We start from the raw sequence: 15,000 nt of genomic DNA, 5'->3' as shown, positions 1-15,000 counted from the left end.
ATATTCTGGGGTGGTGAAGTAGGAACGGTCTTAATCAGAGTCCATTTATATTCTGGGATGGTGAAGTAGGAACGGTCTTAATCAGAGTCCATTTATATTCTGGGGTGGTGAAGTAGGAACGGTCTTAATCAGAGTCCATTTATATTCTGGGGTGGTGAAGTAGGAACGGTCTTAATCAGAGTCCATTTATATTCTGGGGTGGTGAAGTAGGAACGGTCTTAATCAGAGTCCATTTATATTCTGGGGTGGTGAAGTAGGAACGGTCTTAATCAGAGTCCATTTATATTCTGGGATGGTGAAGTAGGAACGGTCTTAATCAGAGTCCATTTATATTCTGGGGTGGTGAAGTAGGAACGGTCTTAATCAGAGTCCATTTATATTCTGGGGTGGTGAAGTAGGAACGGTCTTAATCAGAGTCCATTTATATTCTGGGGTGGTGAAGTAGGAACGGTCTTAATCAGAGTCCATTTATATTCTGGGGTGGTGAAGTAGGAACGGTCTAGTCCATTTATATTCTGGGGTGGTGAAGTAGGAACGGTCTAGTCCATTTATATTCTGGAGTGGTGAAGTAGGAACGGTCTAGTCCATTTATATTCTGGAGTGGTGAAGTAGGAACGGTCTAGTCCATTTATATTCTGGGGTGGTGAAGTAGGAACGGTCTAGTCCATTTATATTCTGGAGTGGTGAAGTAGGAACGGTCTAGTCCATTTATATTCTGGAGTGGTGAAGTAGGAACGGTCTTAATCAGAGTCCATTTATATTCTGGGGTGGTGAAGTAGGAACGGTCTAGTCCATTTATATTCTGGGGTGGTGAAGTAGGAACGGTCTAGTCCATTTATATTCTGGGGTGGTGAAGTAGGAACGGTCTAGTCCATTTATATTCTGGGGTGGTGAAGTAGGAACGGTCTTAATCAGAGTCAATTTATATTCTGGGGTGGTGAAGTAGGAACGGTCTTAATCAGAGTCCATTTATATTCTGGGATGGTGAAGTAGGAACGGTCTAGTCCATTTATATTCTCGGGTGGTGAAGTAGGAACAGTCTTAATCAGAGTCCATTTATATTCTGGGATGGTGAAGTAGGAACGGTCTAGTCCATTTATATTCTGGGGTGGTGAAGTAGGAACGGTCTAGTCCATTTATATTCTGGGGTGGTGAAGTAGGAACGGTCTTAATCAGAGTCCATTTATATTCTGGGATGGTGAAGTAGGAACGGTCTTAATCAGAGTCCATTTATATTCTGGGGTGGTGAAGTAGGAACGGTCTAGTCCATTTATATTCTGGGGTGGTGAAGTAGGAACAGTCTTAATCAGAGTCCATTTATATTCTGGGGTGGTGAAGTAGGAACGGTCTTAATCAGAGTCCATTTATATTCTGGGGTGGTGAAGTAGGAACGGTCTTAATCAGAGTCCATTTATATTCTGGGGTGGTGAAGTAGGAACGGTCTTAATCAGAGTCCATTTATATTCTGGGGTGGTGAAGTAGGAACGGTCTAGTCCATTTATATTCTGGGGTGGTGAAGTAGGAACGGTCTAGTCCATTTATATTCTGGGGTGGTGAAGTAGGAACGGTCTTAATCAGAGTCCATTTATATTCTGGGGTGGTGAAGTAGGAACGGTCTTAATCAGAGTCCATTTATATTCTGGGGTGGTGAAGTAGGAACGGTCTTAATCAGAGTCCATTTATATTCTGGGGTGGTGAAGTAGGAATGGTCTTAATCAGAGTCCATTTATATTCTGGGGTGGTGAAGTAGGAACGGTCTAGTCCATTTATATTCTGGGGTGGTGAGGTAGGAACGGTCTTAATCAGAGTCCATTTATATTCTGGGGTGGTGAAGTAGGAACGGTCTTAATCAGAGTCCATTTATATTCTGGGGTGGTGAAGTAGGAACGGTCTTAATCGAGGTCCATTTATATTCTGGGATGGTGAAGTAGGAACGGTCTTAAGTAGGAACGGTCTTAATCAGAGTCCATTTATATTCTGGGGTGGTGAAGTAGGAACGGTCTTAATCAGAGTCCATTTATATTCTGGGGTGGTGAAGTAGGAACGGTCTTAATCAGAGTCCATTTATATTCTGGGGTGGTGAAGTAGGAACGGTCTTAAGCAGAGTCCATTTATATTCTGGGGTGGTGAAGTAGGAACGGTCTTAAGCAGAGTCCATTTATATTCTGGGGTGGTGAAGTAGGAACGGTCTTAATCAGAGTCCATTTATATTCTGGGGTGGTGAAGTAGGAACGGTCTTAATCAGAGTCCATTTATATTCTGGGGTGGTGAAGTAGGAACGGTCTTAATCAGAGTCCATTTATATTCTGGGGTGGTGAAGTAGGAACGGTCTTAAGCAGAGTCCATTTATATTCTGGGGTGGTGAAGTAGGAACGGTCTTAATCAGAGTCCATTTATATTCTGGGGTGGTGAAGTAGGAACGGTCTTAATCAGAGTCCATTTATATTCTGGGATGGTGAAGTAGGAACAGTCTTAATCAGAGTCCATTTATATTCTGGGGTGGTGAAGTAGGGTCTGAACCCTCAGTTGATCCAAAAGCAAAAGCAGGATTTCTAGGTTCTATAATATACAGTACTGACCTGACAAACATGATACTTCTTCATTTCCTATTTTAACATCCAGACAAACAAACAACAAAATCAGCTTTTCTTCTGATATGTCATCTACCACTCTGATGGCTAACAGACTGTTCTACTGTGGGATGGTGGCTATAGAGAGATACTGGCTATCCCACTCTGGCTAAAGCACTGGAGCACAGTCCACTGGAACACAGTCCACTGGAGCACAGTCCACTAGAACACAGTCCACTGGAGCACAGTCCACTAGAACACAGTCCACTGGATCACAGTCCACTAGAACACAGTCCACTAGAACACAGTCCACTAGAATACAGTCCACTGGATCACAGTCCACTAGAACACAGTCCAATAGAACACAGTCCACTAGAACACAGTCCACTAGAACACAGTCCACTGGAGCACAGTCCACTGGACCACAGTCCACTGGATCACAGTCCACTAGAACACAGTCCACTAGAACACAGTCCACTAGAACACAGTCCACTGGAACACAGTCCACTGGACCACAGTCCACTGGATCACATTCCACTAGATCACAGTCCACTAGAACACAGTCCACTAGAACACAGTCCACTGGAACACAGTCCACTGGACCACAGTCCACTAGAACACAGTCCACTGGATCACATTCCACTGGAACACAGTCCACTAGAACACAGTCCACTGGAGCACAGTCCACTGGAACACAGTCCACTAGAACACAGTCCACTGGAGCACAGTCCACTGGAACACAGTCCACTGGAACACAGTCCACTAGAACACAGTCCACTAGAGCACAGTCCACTGGAACACAGTCCACTAGAACACAGTCCACTGGAGCACAGTCCACTGGAACACAGTCCACTAGAACACAGTCCACTGGAGCACAGTCCACTAGAACACAGTCCACTGGAGCACAGTCCACTGGAACACAGTCCACTAGAACACAGTCCACTGGAGCACAGTCCACTAGAACACAGTCCACTAGAACACAGTCCACTGGAACACAGTCCACTAGAACACAGTCCACTGGAACACAGTCCACTAGAACACAGTCCACTAGAACACAGTCCACTAGAACACAGTCCACTGGAACACAGTCCACTAGAACACAGTCCACTGGAGCACAGTCCACTAGAACACAGTCCACTAGAACACAGTCCACTGGACCACAGTCCACTGGACCACATTCCACTAGATCACAGTCCACTAGAACACAGTCCACTAGAACACAGTCCACTGGAACACAGTCCACTGGAACACAGTCCACTAGAGCACAGTCCACTGGAACACAGTCCACTAGAACACAGTCCACTGGAACACAGTCCACTAGAACACAGTCCACTGGAACACAGTCCACTAGAACACAGTCCACTGGAACACAGTCCACTAGAACACAGTCCACTAGAACACAGTCCACTAGAACACAGTCCACTGGAACACAGTCCACTAGAACACAGTCCACTGGAACACAGTCCACTGGAACACAGTCCACTAGAACACAGTCCACTAGAACACAGTCCACTGGAACACAGTCCACTAGAACACAGTCCACTGGAACACAGTCCATTTCCATGTTAAAATTCCCTTATCAGCTCTCCAAATGACTTTCTCCCAGACCTCCGCCAGGCGAGATGCAGATTGTATCAGAGCCGTTAAAGTGCTACAGGACCAGCTGTAAATAGACCAAGCAGACGTGGCTACAGGATGTGGTGATTCCATTGCACCCTCAGTAGCCCCCTGAGCTGAGACATAGCACTATCTGAACCAACTCTGCTATACCAACACACACTCCCCAGTGCTGTATGGCCAGCAAGACTTACTGGAAGACAGAGACTGGTGCTCCTCAGTCACACACAGGGGAACACAGCACAGTGTTGAGTCACACACAGGGAACACAGTAGTGTTGAGTCACACACAGGGAACACAGCACAGTGTTGAGTCAAACAGGGAACACAGCACAGTGTTGAGTCAAACAGGGAACACAGCACAGTGTTGAGTCAAACAGGGAACACAGCACAGTGTTGAGTCAAACAGGGAACACAGTAGTGTTGAGTCACACACAGGGAACACAGTAGTGTTGAGTCACACACAGGGAACACAGTAGTGTTGAGTCACACACAGGGAACACAGTAGTGTTGAGTCACACACAGGGAACACAGTAGTGTTGAGTCACACACAGGGAACACAGTAGTGTTGAGTCACACACAGGGGAACACAGCACAGTGTTGAGTCACACACAGGGGAACACAGTAGTGTTGAGTCACACACAGGGGAACAGCACAGTGTTGAGTCACACACAGGGAACACAGTAGTGTTGAGTCACACACAGGGAACACAGTAGTGTTGAGTCACACACAGGGAACACAGTAGTGTTGAGTCACACACAGGGGAACACGGCACAGTGTTGAGTCACACACAGGGGAACACAGTAGTGTTGAGTCACACACAGGGGAACAGCACAGTGTTGAGTCACACACAGGGGAACACAGTAGTGTTGAGTCACACACAGGGGAACAGCACAGTGTTGAGTCACACACAGGGGAACACAGTAGTGTTGAGTCACACACAGGGAACACAGTAGTGTTGAGTCACACACAGGGGAACACAGCACAGTGTTGAGTCACACACAAGGGAACACAGTAGTGTTGAGTCACACACAAGGGAACACAGTAGTGTTGAGTCACACACAGGGGAACACAGCACAGTGTTGAGTCACACACAGGGGAACACAGCACAGTGTTGAGTCACACACAAGGGAACACAGTAGTGTTGAGTCACACACAAGGGAACACAGTAGTGTTGAGTCACACACAAGGGAACACAGTAGTGTTGAGTCACACACATGGGAACACAGTAGTGTTGAGTCACACACATGGGAACACAGTAGTGTTGAGTCACACACAAGGGAACACAGCACAGTGTTGAGTCACACACAAGGGAACACAGTAGTGTTGAGTCACACACAAGGGAACACAGTAGTGTTGAGTCACACACAAGGGAACACAGTAGTGTTGAGTCACACACAAGGGAACACTGCACAGTGTTGAGTCACACACAAGGGAACACAGCACAGTGTTGAGTCAAACACAAGGGAACACAGCACAGTGTTGAAATGACAACAACTTAACATCTGATGTGAAGCCTGATGGTTAATGAATACATGTGAAAGCCATGCATCTGATCTGATCATTCATTAATTAATTCTGATGAATCCCAATGGTTGTCCACTGTTAATCCCACGGCACAGCTGTGAAATCTCACTCACACAATACGCACAGTAACCGTGTCAGTCGCAGGACAAACCCATCAGCACCATATTGAGAGAGGCACAGTACGGTAGCAGAGCTTACCAGAGAGTTGTATCAGACCAGACCACATGCCGTAGTGTAGTAGGGGGCAGCAGACAGGTGTCCGTGCAGCGTGAGCAGCATGAGGCTAACTGAGAGCATGGTGTTAACTCACCTAGCCACGGCTTGAGGCTAACTGAGAGCATGGTGTTAACTCACCTAGCCACGGCTTGAGGCTAACTGAGAGCATGGTGTTAACTCACCTAGCCACGGCTTGAGGCTAACTGAGAGCATGGTGTTAACTCACCTAGCCACGGCTTGAGGCTAGAGAAACGTCACTGCTATACGAAGTCTCGCTGCGCTCTGAAGACACGCACACAGGCACAAACACACGCATGCAGGCATTCACACACACACACACACGCACACACACACACTCTATTGAACAACCCACTTGTTGTATAATCAAACCGACACACACATAACAATTGCATGGAAACAAACAGGAAAGGCACTTGTCCATTTATCATGTATTGTGGACAAGTGGCTCTGTCTAATTTTACAACATACTACCCTACTTAAAGCACTTTCTGTCCCCCAGCACCAAGTAGGTACAATGATTAACCACAGAGACACAGTGCTCTGGAGTAAGCCTGTCCTTATAGAGAGAGACAGAGGGAGAGAGAAAAAGAGAGAGGGTGTGTGTGTGTGTGTGTATGTGTGTGTGTGTGTGTGTGTGTGTGTGTGTGTGTGTGTGTGTGTGTGTGTGTAAGGGGAGATAGCAAAAGAGAGAGAGAGAGTGAGAGAGAGTGAGAGAGAGAGTGAGAAAGAGAGAGAGAGTGAGAAAGAGAGGGAGAGAGAGAGAGAGAGGGAGAGAGAGAGAGAGAGAGGGGGAGAGAGAGAGAGAGAGAGAGAGAGAGAGGGAGAGAGAGAGAGAGAGGGAGAGGGAGGGAGAGAGAGAGGGAGAGAGAGAGAGAGAGAGAGGGAGAGGGAGAGGGAGAGAGAGAGAGAGAGCAGGAGATTGAGAGACCACTAAGGTCAGAGATTGCACAAACCTCCGGTTAGAGGAAAACAACCTGTCAAAACTCATAAGCTACAGGACAGTGGTCTCAGTCAATCCGCCACAGAGGACAACTGTCCTGTAGCAGCTAAAGCACAGCAGCCGTATCACCAGTTAGTTTAGTGTTCCTACTGCAGATATAAGACTAGACTCAAAGCATTCTCAAAATGTTTCTCTGATAACTGAGTAACAGTCTTCTAAGGGCGCGTTCACACATCCCTTTATGATCCCGATCCAGGAGCGTTTCACACCCTGATCCATACTATAAAACGTGTGTGTAACGCTAACGAACCCTGGCTGAGAATAACAGTGGACCTGTGTGTGTATCCCAGTCCAAGGTCCGGAACCAGAGTACCAGGTGTTGTGACGCGGCAGTGCGAGTCGCGTGGAGCGTTGTTTTGTTGTGCCAGTTGTGAACAAGTGTAACAGTACAAATTTAGACCGTCCCCTCGCCCATACCCGGGCGCGAACCAGGGACCTTCTGCACACATCAACAGTCAACCTCGAAGCATCGTTACCCATCGCGCCACAAAAGCCGCGGCCCTTGCAGAGCAAGGGGAACCACTACTTCAAGGTCTCAGAGCAAGTGACGTCACTGATTGAAACGCTATTTAGCGCCCACGCTAACTAAGCTAGCCGTTTCACATCCGTTACACAAGCTTGATGTAGAAGTCAGTACAACTATCACTATAATTAGCTGTATTTTCTCTGTAGTGATTCCATACTGGATAATTAGCTGTATTTACTCTGTAGTGACTACATACGGTATAATTAGCTGGCTGTAGTAGCTACATACTGGATAATTAGCTGGCTGTAGTAACTACATACTGGAAAATTAGCTGGCTGTAGTGACTACATACTGGATAATTAGCTGGCTGTAGTGACTACATACTGGATAATTAGCTGTATTTACTCTGTAGTGACTACATACTGGATAATTAGCTGTATTTACTCTGTAGTAACTACATACTGGATAATTAGCTGGCTGTAGTAACTACATACTGGATAATTAGCTGTATTTACTCTGTAGTAACTACATACTGGAAAATTAGCTGTATTTACTCTGTAGTAACTACATACTGGATAATTAGCTGTATTTACTCTGTAGTGACTACATACTGGATAATTAGCTGGCTGTATTCTGTAGTAACTACATACTGGATAATTAGCTGTATTTACTCTGTAGTAACTACATACTGGATAATTAGCTGTATTTACTCTGTAGTAACTACATACTGGATAATTAGCTGGCTGTAGTAACTACATACTGGATAATTAGCTGTATTTACTCTGTAGTAACTACATACTGGATAATTAGCTGGCTGTAGTAACTACATACTGGATAACTAGCTGTATTTACTCTGTAGTAACTACATACTGGATAATTAGCTGGCTGTATTCTGTAGTAACTACATACAGGATAATTAGCTGGCTGTATTCTGTAGTAACTACATACTGGATAATTAGCTGTATTTACTCTGTAGTAACTACATACTGGATAATTAGCTGTATTTACTCTGTAGTAACTACATACTGGATAATTAGCTGGCTGTATTCTGTAGTAACTACATACTGGATAATTAGCTGTATTTACTCTGTAGTAACTACATACTGGATAATTAGCTGGCTGTATTCTGTAGTAACTACATACTGGATAATTAGCTGTATTTACTCTGTAGTAACTACATACTGGATAATTAGCTGGCTGTATTCTGTAGTAACTACATACTGGATAATTAGCTGTATTTACTCTGTAGTAACTACATACTGGATAATTAGCTGGCTGTATTTATTCTGTAGTAACTACATACTGGATAATTAGCTGGCTGTATTTACTCTGTAGTACCTACATACTGGATAATTAGCTGGCTGTATTCTGTAGTAACTACATACTGGATAATTAGCTGGCTGTATTCTGTAGGTTGCACATACTGGATAATTAGCTGGCTGTATTTATTATGTAGTAAGTACATACTGGATAACTGTCTCTGTCGCTCTCTCTTTCTCTGTCTCTCTCTTTCTCTTTCTCTCTCTCTCTGTGTCTCTCTCTCTCTCTCTGTCTCTCTCTCTCTCTCTTTCTCACTTTCTGTCTGAATCTCTCTCTGTCGCTGTGTTCGTCAGTCACTGTACTCAAACAACAAAGTGAGCATCATCCTCCTCGTCCTCCTCCACAACATGTGTTGTTCCGGACCCGGGAACGGTCTTAATCAGAGTCCATTTATATTCTGGGATGGTGAAGTAGGAACGGTCTTAATCAGAGTCCATTTATATTCTGGGGTGGTGAAGTAGGAACGGTCTTAATCAGAGTCCATTTATATTCTGGGGTGGTGAAGTAGGAACGGTCTTAATCAGAGTCCATTTATATTCTGGGGTGGTGAAGTAGGAACGGTCTTAATCAGAGTCCATTTATATTCTGGGGTGGTGAAGTAGGAACGGTCTTAATCAGAGTCCATTTATATTCTGGGGTGGTGAAGTAGGAACGGTCTTAATCAGAGTCCATTTATATTCTGGGATGGTGAAGTAGGAACGGTCTTAATCAGAGTCCATTTATATTCTGGGGTGGTGAAGTAGGAACGGTCTTAATCAGAGTCCATTTATATTCTGGGGTGGTGAAGTAGGAACGGTCTTAATCAGAGTCCATTTATATTCTGGGGTGGTGAAGTAGGAACGGTCTTAATCAGAGTCCATTTATATTCTGGGGTGGTGAAGTAGGAACGGTCTAGTCCATTTATATTCTGGGGTGGTGAAGTAGGAACGGTCTAGTCCATTTATATTCTGGAGTGGTGAAGTAGGAACGGTCTAGTCCATTTATATTCTGGAGTGGTGAAGTAGGAACGGTCTAGTCCATTTATATTCTGGGGTGGTGAAGTAGGAACGGTCTAGTCCATTTATATTCTGGAGTGGTGAAGTAGGAACGGTCTAGTCCATTTATATTCTGGAGTGGTGAAGTAGGAACGGTCTTAATCAGAGTCCATTTATATTCTGGGGTGGTGAAGTAGGAACGGTCTAGTCCATTTATATTCTGGGGTGGTGAAGTAGGAACGGTCTAGTCCATTTATATTCTGGGGTGGTGAAGTAGGAACGGTCTAGTCCATTTATATTCTGGGGTGGTGAAGTAGGAACGGTCTTAATCAGAGTCAATTTATATTCTGGGGTGGTGAAGTAGGAACGGTCTTAATCAGAGTCCATTTATATTCTGGGATGGTGAAGTAGGAACGGTCTAGTCCATTTATATTCTCGGGTGGTGAAGTAGGAACAGTCTTAATCAGAGTCCATTTATATTCTGGGATGGTGAAGTAGGAACGGTCTAGTCCATTTATATTCTGGGGTGGTGAAGTAGGAACGGTCTAGTCCATTTATATTCTGGGGTGGTGAAGTAGGAACGGTCTTAATCAGAGTCCATTTATATTCTGGGATGGTGAAGTAGGAACGGTCTTAATCAGAGTCCATTTATATTCTGGGGTGGTGAAGTAGGAACGGTCTAGTCCATTTATATTCTGGGGTGGTGAAGTAGGAACAGTCTTAATCAGAGTCCATTTATATTCTGGGGTGGTGAAGTAGGAACGGTCTTAATCAGAGTCCATTTATATTCTGGGGTGGTGAAGTAGGAACGGTCTTAATCAGAGTCCATTTATATTCTGGGGTGGTGAAGTAGGAACGGTCTTAATCAGAGTCCATTTATATTCTGGGGTGGTGAAGTAGGAACGGTCTAGTCCATTTATATTCTGGGGTGGTGAAGTAGGAACGGTCTAGTCCATTTATATTCTGGGGTGGTGAAGTAGGAACGGTCTTAATCAGAGTCCATTTATATTCTGGGGTGGTGAAGTAGGAACGGTCTTAATCAGAGTCCATTTATATTCTGGGGTGGTGAAGTAGGAACGGTCTTAATCAGAGTCCATTTATATTCTGGGGTGGTGAAGTAGGAATGGTCTTAATCAGAGTCCATTTATATTCTGGGGTGGTGAAGTAGGAACGGTCTAGTCCATTTATATTCTGGGGTGGTGAAGTAGGAACGGTCTTAATCAGAGTCCATTTATATTCTGGGGTGGTGAAGTAGGAACGGTCTTAATCAGAGTCCATTTATATTCTGGGGTGGTGAAGTAGGAACGGTCTTAATCAGAGTCCATTTATATTCTGGGATGGTGAAGTAGGAACGGTCTTAAGTAGGAACGGTCTTAATCAGAGTCCATTTATATTCTGGGGTGGTGAAGTAGGAACGGTCTTAATCAGAGTCCATTTATATTCTGGGGTGGTGAAGTAGGAACGGTCTTAATCAGAGTCCATTTATATTCTGGGGTGGTGAAGTAGGAACGGTCTTAAGCAGAGTCCATTTATATTCTGGGGTGGTGAAGTAGGAACGGTCTTAAGCAGAGTCCATTTATATTCTGGGGTGGTGAAGTAGGAACGGTCTTAATCAGAGTCCATTTATATTCTGGGGTGGTGAAGTAGGAACGGTCTTAATCAGAGTCCATTTATATTCTGGGGTGGTGAAGTAGGAACGGTCTTAATCAGAGTCCATTTATATTCTGGGGTGGTGAAGTAGGAACGGTCTTAAGCAGAGTCCATTTATATTCTGGGGTGGTGAAGTAGGAACGGTCTTAATCAGAGTCCATTTATATTCTGGGGTGGTGAAGTAGGAACGGTCTTAATCAGAGTCCATTTATATTCTGGGATGGTGAAGTAGGAACAGTCTTAATCAGAGTCCATTTATATTCTGGGGTGGTGAAGTAGGGTCTGAACCCTCAGTTGATCCAAAAGCAAAAGCAGGATTTCTAGGTTCTATAATATACAGTACTGACCTGACAAACATGATACTTCTTCATTTCCTATTTTAACATCCAGACAAACAAACAACAAAATCAGCTTTTCTTCTGATATGTCATCTACCACTCTGATGGCTAACAGACTGTTCTACTGTGGGATGGTGGCTATAGAGAGATACTGGCTATCCCACTCTGGCTAAAGCACTGGAGCACAGTCCACTGGAACACAGTCCACTGGAGCACAGTCCACTAGAACACAGTCCACTGGAGCACAGTCCACTAGAACACAGTCCACTGGATCACAGTCCACTAGAACACAGTCCACTAGAACACAGTCCACTAGAATACAGTCCACTGGATCACAGTCCACTAGAACACAGTCCAATAGAACACAGTCCACTAGAACACAGTCCACTAGAACACAGTCCACTGGAGCACAGTCCACTGGACCACAGTCCACTGGATCACAGTCCACTAGAACACAGTCCACTAGAACACAGTCCACTAGAACACAGTCCACTGGAACACAGTCCACTGGACCACAGTCCACTAGATCACAGTCCACTAGAACACAGTCCACTAGAACACAGTCCACTGGAACACAGTCCACTGGACCACAGTCCACTAGAACACAGTCCACTGGATCACATTCCACTGGAACACAGTCCACTAGAACACAGTCCACTGGAGCACAGTCCACTGGAACACAGTCCACTAGAACACAGTCCACTGGAGCACAGTCCACTGGAACACAGTCCACTGGAACACAGTCCACTAGAACACAGTCCACTAGAGCACAGTCCACTGGAACACAGTCCACTAGAACACAGTCCACTGGAGCACAGTCCACTGGAACACAGTCCACTAGAACACAGTCCACTGGAGCACAGTCCACTAGAACACAGTCCACTGGAGCACAGTCCACTGGAACACAGTCCACTAGAACACAGTCCACTGGAGCACAGTCCACTAGAACACAGTCCACTAGAACACAGTCCACTGGAACACAGTCCACTAGAACACAGTCCACTGGAACACAGTCCACTAGAACACAGTCCACTAGAACACAGTCCACTAGAACACAGTCCACTGGAACACAGTCCACTAGAACACAGTCCACTGGAGCACAGTCCACTAGAACACAGTCCACTAGAACACAGTCCACTGGACCACAGTCCACTGGACCACATTCCACTAGATCACAGTCCACTAGAACACAGTCCACTAGAACACAGTCCACTGGAACACAGTCCACTGGAACACAGTCCACTAGAGCACAGTCCACTGGAACACAGTCCACTAGAACACAGTCCACTGGAACACAGTCCACTAGAACACAGTCCACTGGAACACAGTCCACTAGAACACAGTCCACTGGAACACAGTCCACTAGAACACAGTCCACTAGAACACAGTCCACTAGAACACAGTCCACTGGAACACAGTCCACTAGAACACAGTCCACTGGAACACAGTCCACTGGAACACAGTCCACTAGAACACAGTCCACTAGAACACAGTCCACTGGAACACAGTCCACTAGAACACAGTCCACTGGAACACAGTCCATTTCCATGTTAAAATTCCCTTATCAGCTCTCCAAATGACTTTCTCCCAGACCTCCGCCAGGCGAGATGCAGATTGTATCAGAGCCGTTAAAGTGCTACAGGACCAGCTGTAAATAGACCAAGCAGACGTGGCTACAGGATGTGGTGATTCCATTGCACCCTCAGTAGCCCCCTGAGCTGAGACATAGCACTATCTGAACCAACTCTGCTATACCAACACACACTCCCCAGTGCTGTATGGCCAGCAAGACTTACTGGAAGACAGAGACTGGTGCTCCTCAGTCACACACAGGGGAACACAGCACAGTGTTGAGTCACACACAGGGAACACAGTAGTGTTGAGTCACACACAAGGGAACACAGTAGTGTTGAGTCAAAAAGGGAACACAGCACAGTGTTGAGTCAAACAGGGAACACAGCACAGTGTTGAGTCAAACAGGGAACACAGCACAGTGTTGAGTCAAACAGGGAACACAGCACAGTGTTGAGTCAAACAGGGAACACAGCACAGTGTTGAGTCAAACAGGGAACACAGTAGTGTTGAGTCACACACAGGGAACACAGTAGTGTTGAGTCACACACAGGGAACACAGTAGTGTTGAGTCACACACAGGGAACACAGTAGTGTTGAGTCACACACAGGGAACACAGTAGTGTTGAGTCACACACAGGGGAACACAGCACAGTGTTGAGTCACACACAGGGGAACACAGTAGTGTTGAGTCACACACAGGGGAACAGCACAGTGTTGAGTCACACACAGGGGAACACAGTAGTGTTGAGTCACACACAGGGGAACAGCACAGTGTTGAGTCACACACAGGGGAACACAGTAGTGTTGAGTCACACACAGGGAACACAGTAGTGTTGAGTCACACACAGGGGAACACAGCACAGTGTTGAGTCACACACAAGGGAACACAGTAGTGTTGAGTCACACACAAGGGAACACAGTAGTGTTGAGTCACACACAGGGGAACACAGCACAGTGTTGAGTCACACACAGGGGAACACAGCACAGTGTTGAGTCACACACAAGGGAACACAGTAGTGTTGAGTCACACACAAGGGAACACAGTAGTGTTGAGTCACACACAAGGGAACACAGTAGTGTTGAGTCACACACATGGGAACACAGTAGTGTTGAGTCACACACATGGGAACACAGTAGTGTTGAGTCACACACAAGGGAACACAGCACAGTGTTGAGTCACACACAAGGGAACACAGTAGTGTTGAGTCACACACAAGGGAACACAGCACAGTGTTGAGTCAAACAGGGAACACAGCACAGTGTTAAGTCAAACAGGGAACACAGCACAGTGTTGAGTCAAACAGGGAACACAGCACAGTGTTGAGTCAAACAGGGAACACAGTAGTGTTGAGTCACACACAGGGAACACAGTAGTTTTGAGTCACACACAGGGAACACAGTAGTGTTGAGTCACACACAGGGAACACAGTAGTGTTGAGTCACACACAGGGAACACAGTAGTGTTGAGTCACACACAGGGAACACAGTAGTGTTGAGTCACACACAGGGGAACACAGCACAGTGTTGAGTCACACACAGGGGAACACAGTAGTGTTGAGTCACACACAGGGGAACAGCACAGTGTTGAGTCACACACAGGGGAACACAGTAGTGTTGAGTCACACACAGGGGAACAGCACAGTGTTGAGTCACACACAGGGGAACACAGTAGTGTTGAGTCACACACAGGGAACACAGTAGTGTTGAGTCACACACAGGGGAACACA

At 45.7% G+C, this 15,000-nt stretch overlaps 1 protein-coding gene across 3 annotated transcripts in view; it reads right to left on the bottom strand.

Moving 5' to 3' along the window:
* The window catches only part of gcgra (glucagon receptor a), a 146,226-nt gene that overhangs the window by 38,367 nt on the left and 92,859 nt on the right, over positions 1 to 15,000 (bottom strand). The window contains exon 1 of one of the 3 annotated variants that reach the window (XM_036942008.1): positions 6,156 to 6,513. The exons of 1 other annotated variant lie outside the window; for it this stretch is intronic. The gene's annotated coding sequence lies outside the window, so the exon portion shown is untranslated. Of the gene's footprint in view, positions 1 to 5,911; positions 6,102 to 6,155; positions 6,514 to 15,000 lie in introns of those variants that run through there. One more of the 3 variants, XM_036942007.1, reaches the window with a different exon arrangement.

Source organism: Oncorhynchus mykiss, chromosome 13 (assembly GCF_013265735.2).
Source record: "Oncorhynchus mykiss isolate Arlee chromosome 13, USDA_OmykA_1.1, whole genome shotgun sequence".
Classification (NCBI taxonomy): Eukaryota; Metazoa; Chordata; class Actinopteri; order Salmoniformes; family Salmonidae; genus Oncorhynchus; species Oncorhynchus mykiss.
This window is presented reverse-complemented; position numbering and strand designations above follow the sequence as displayed.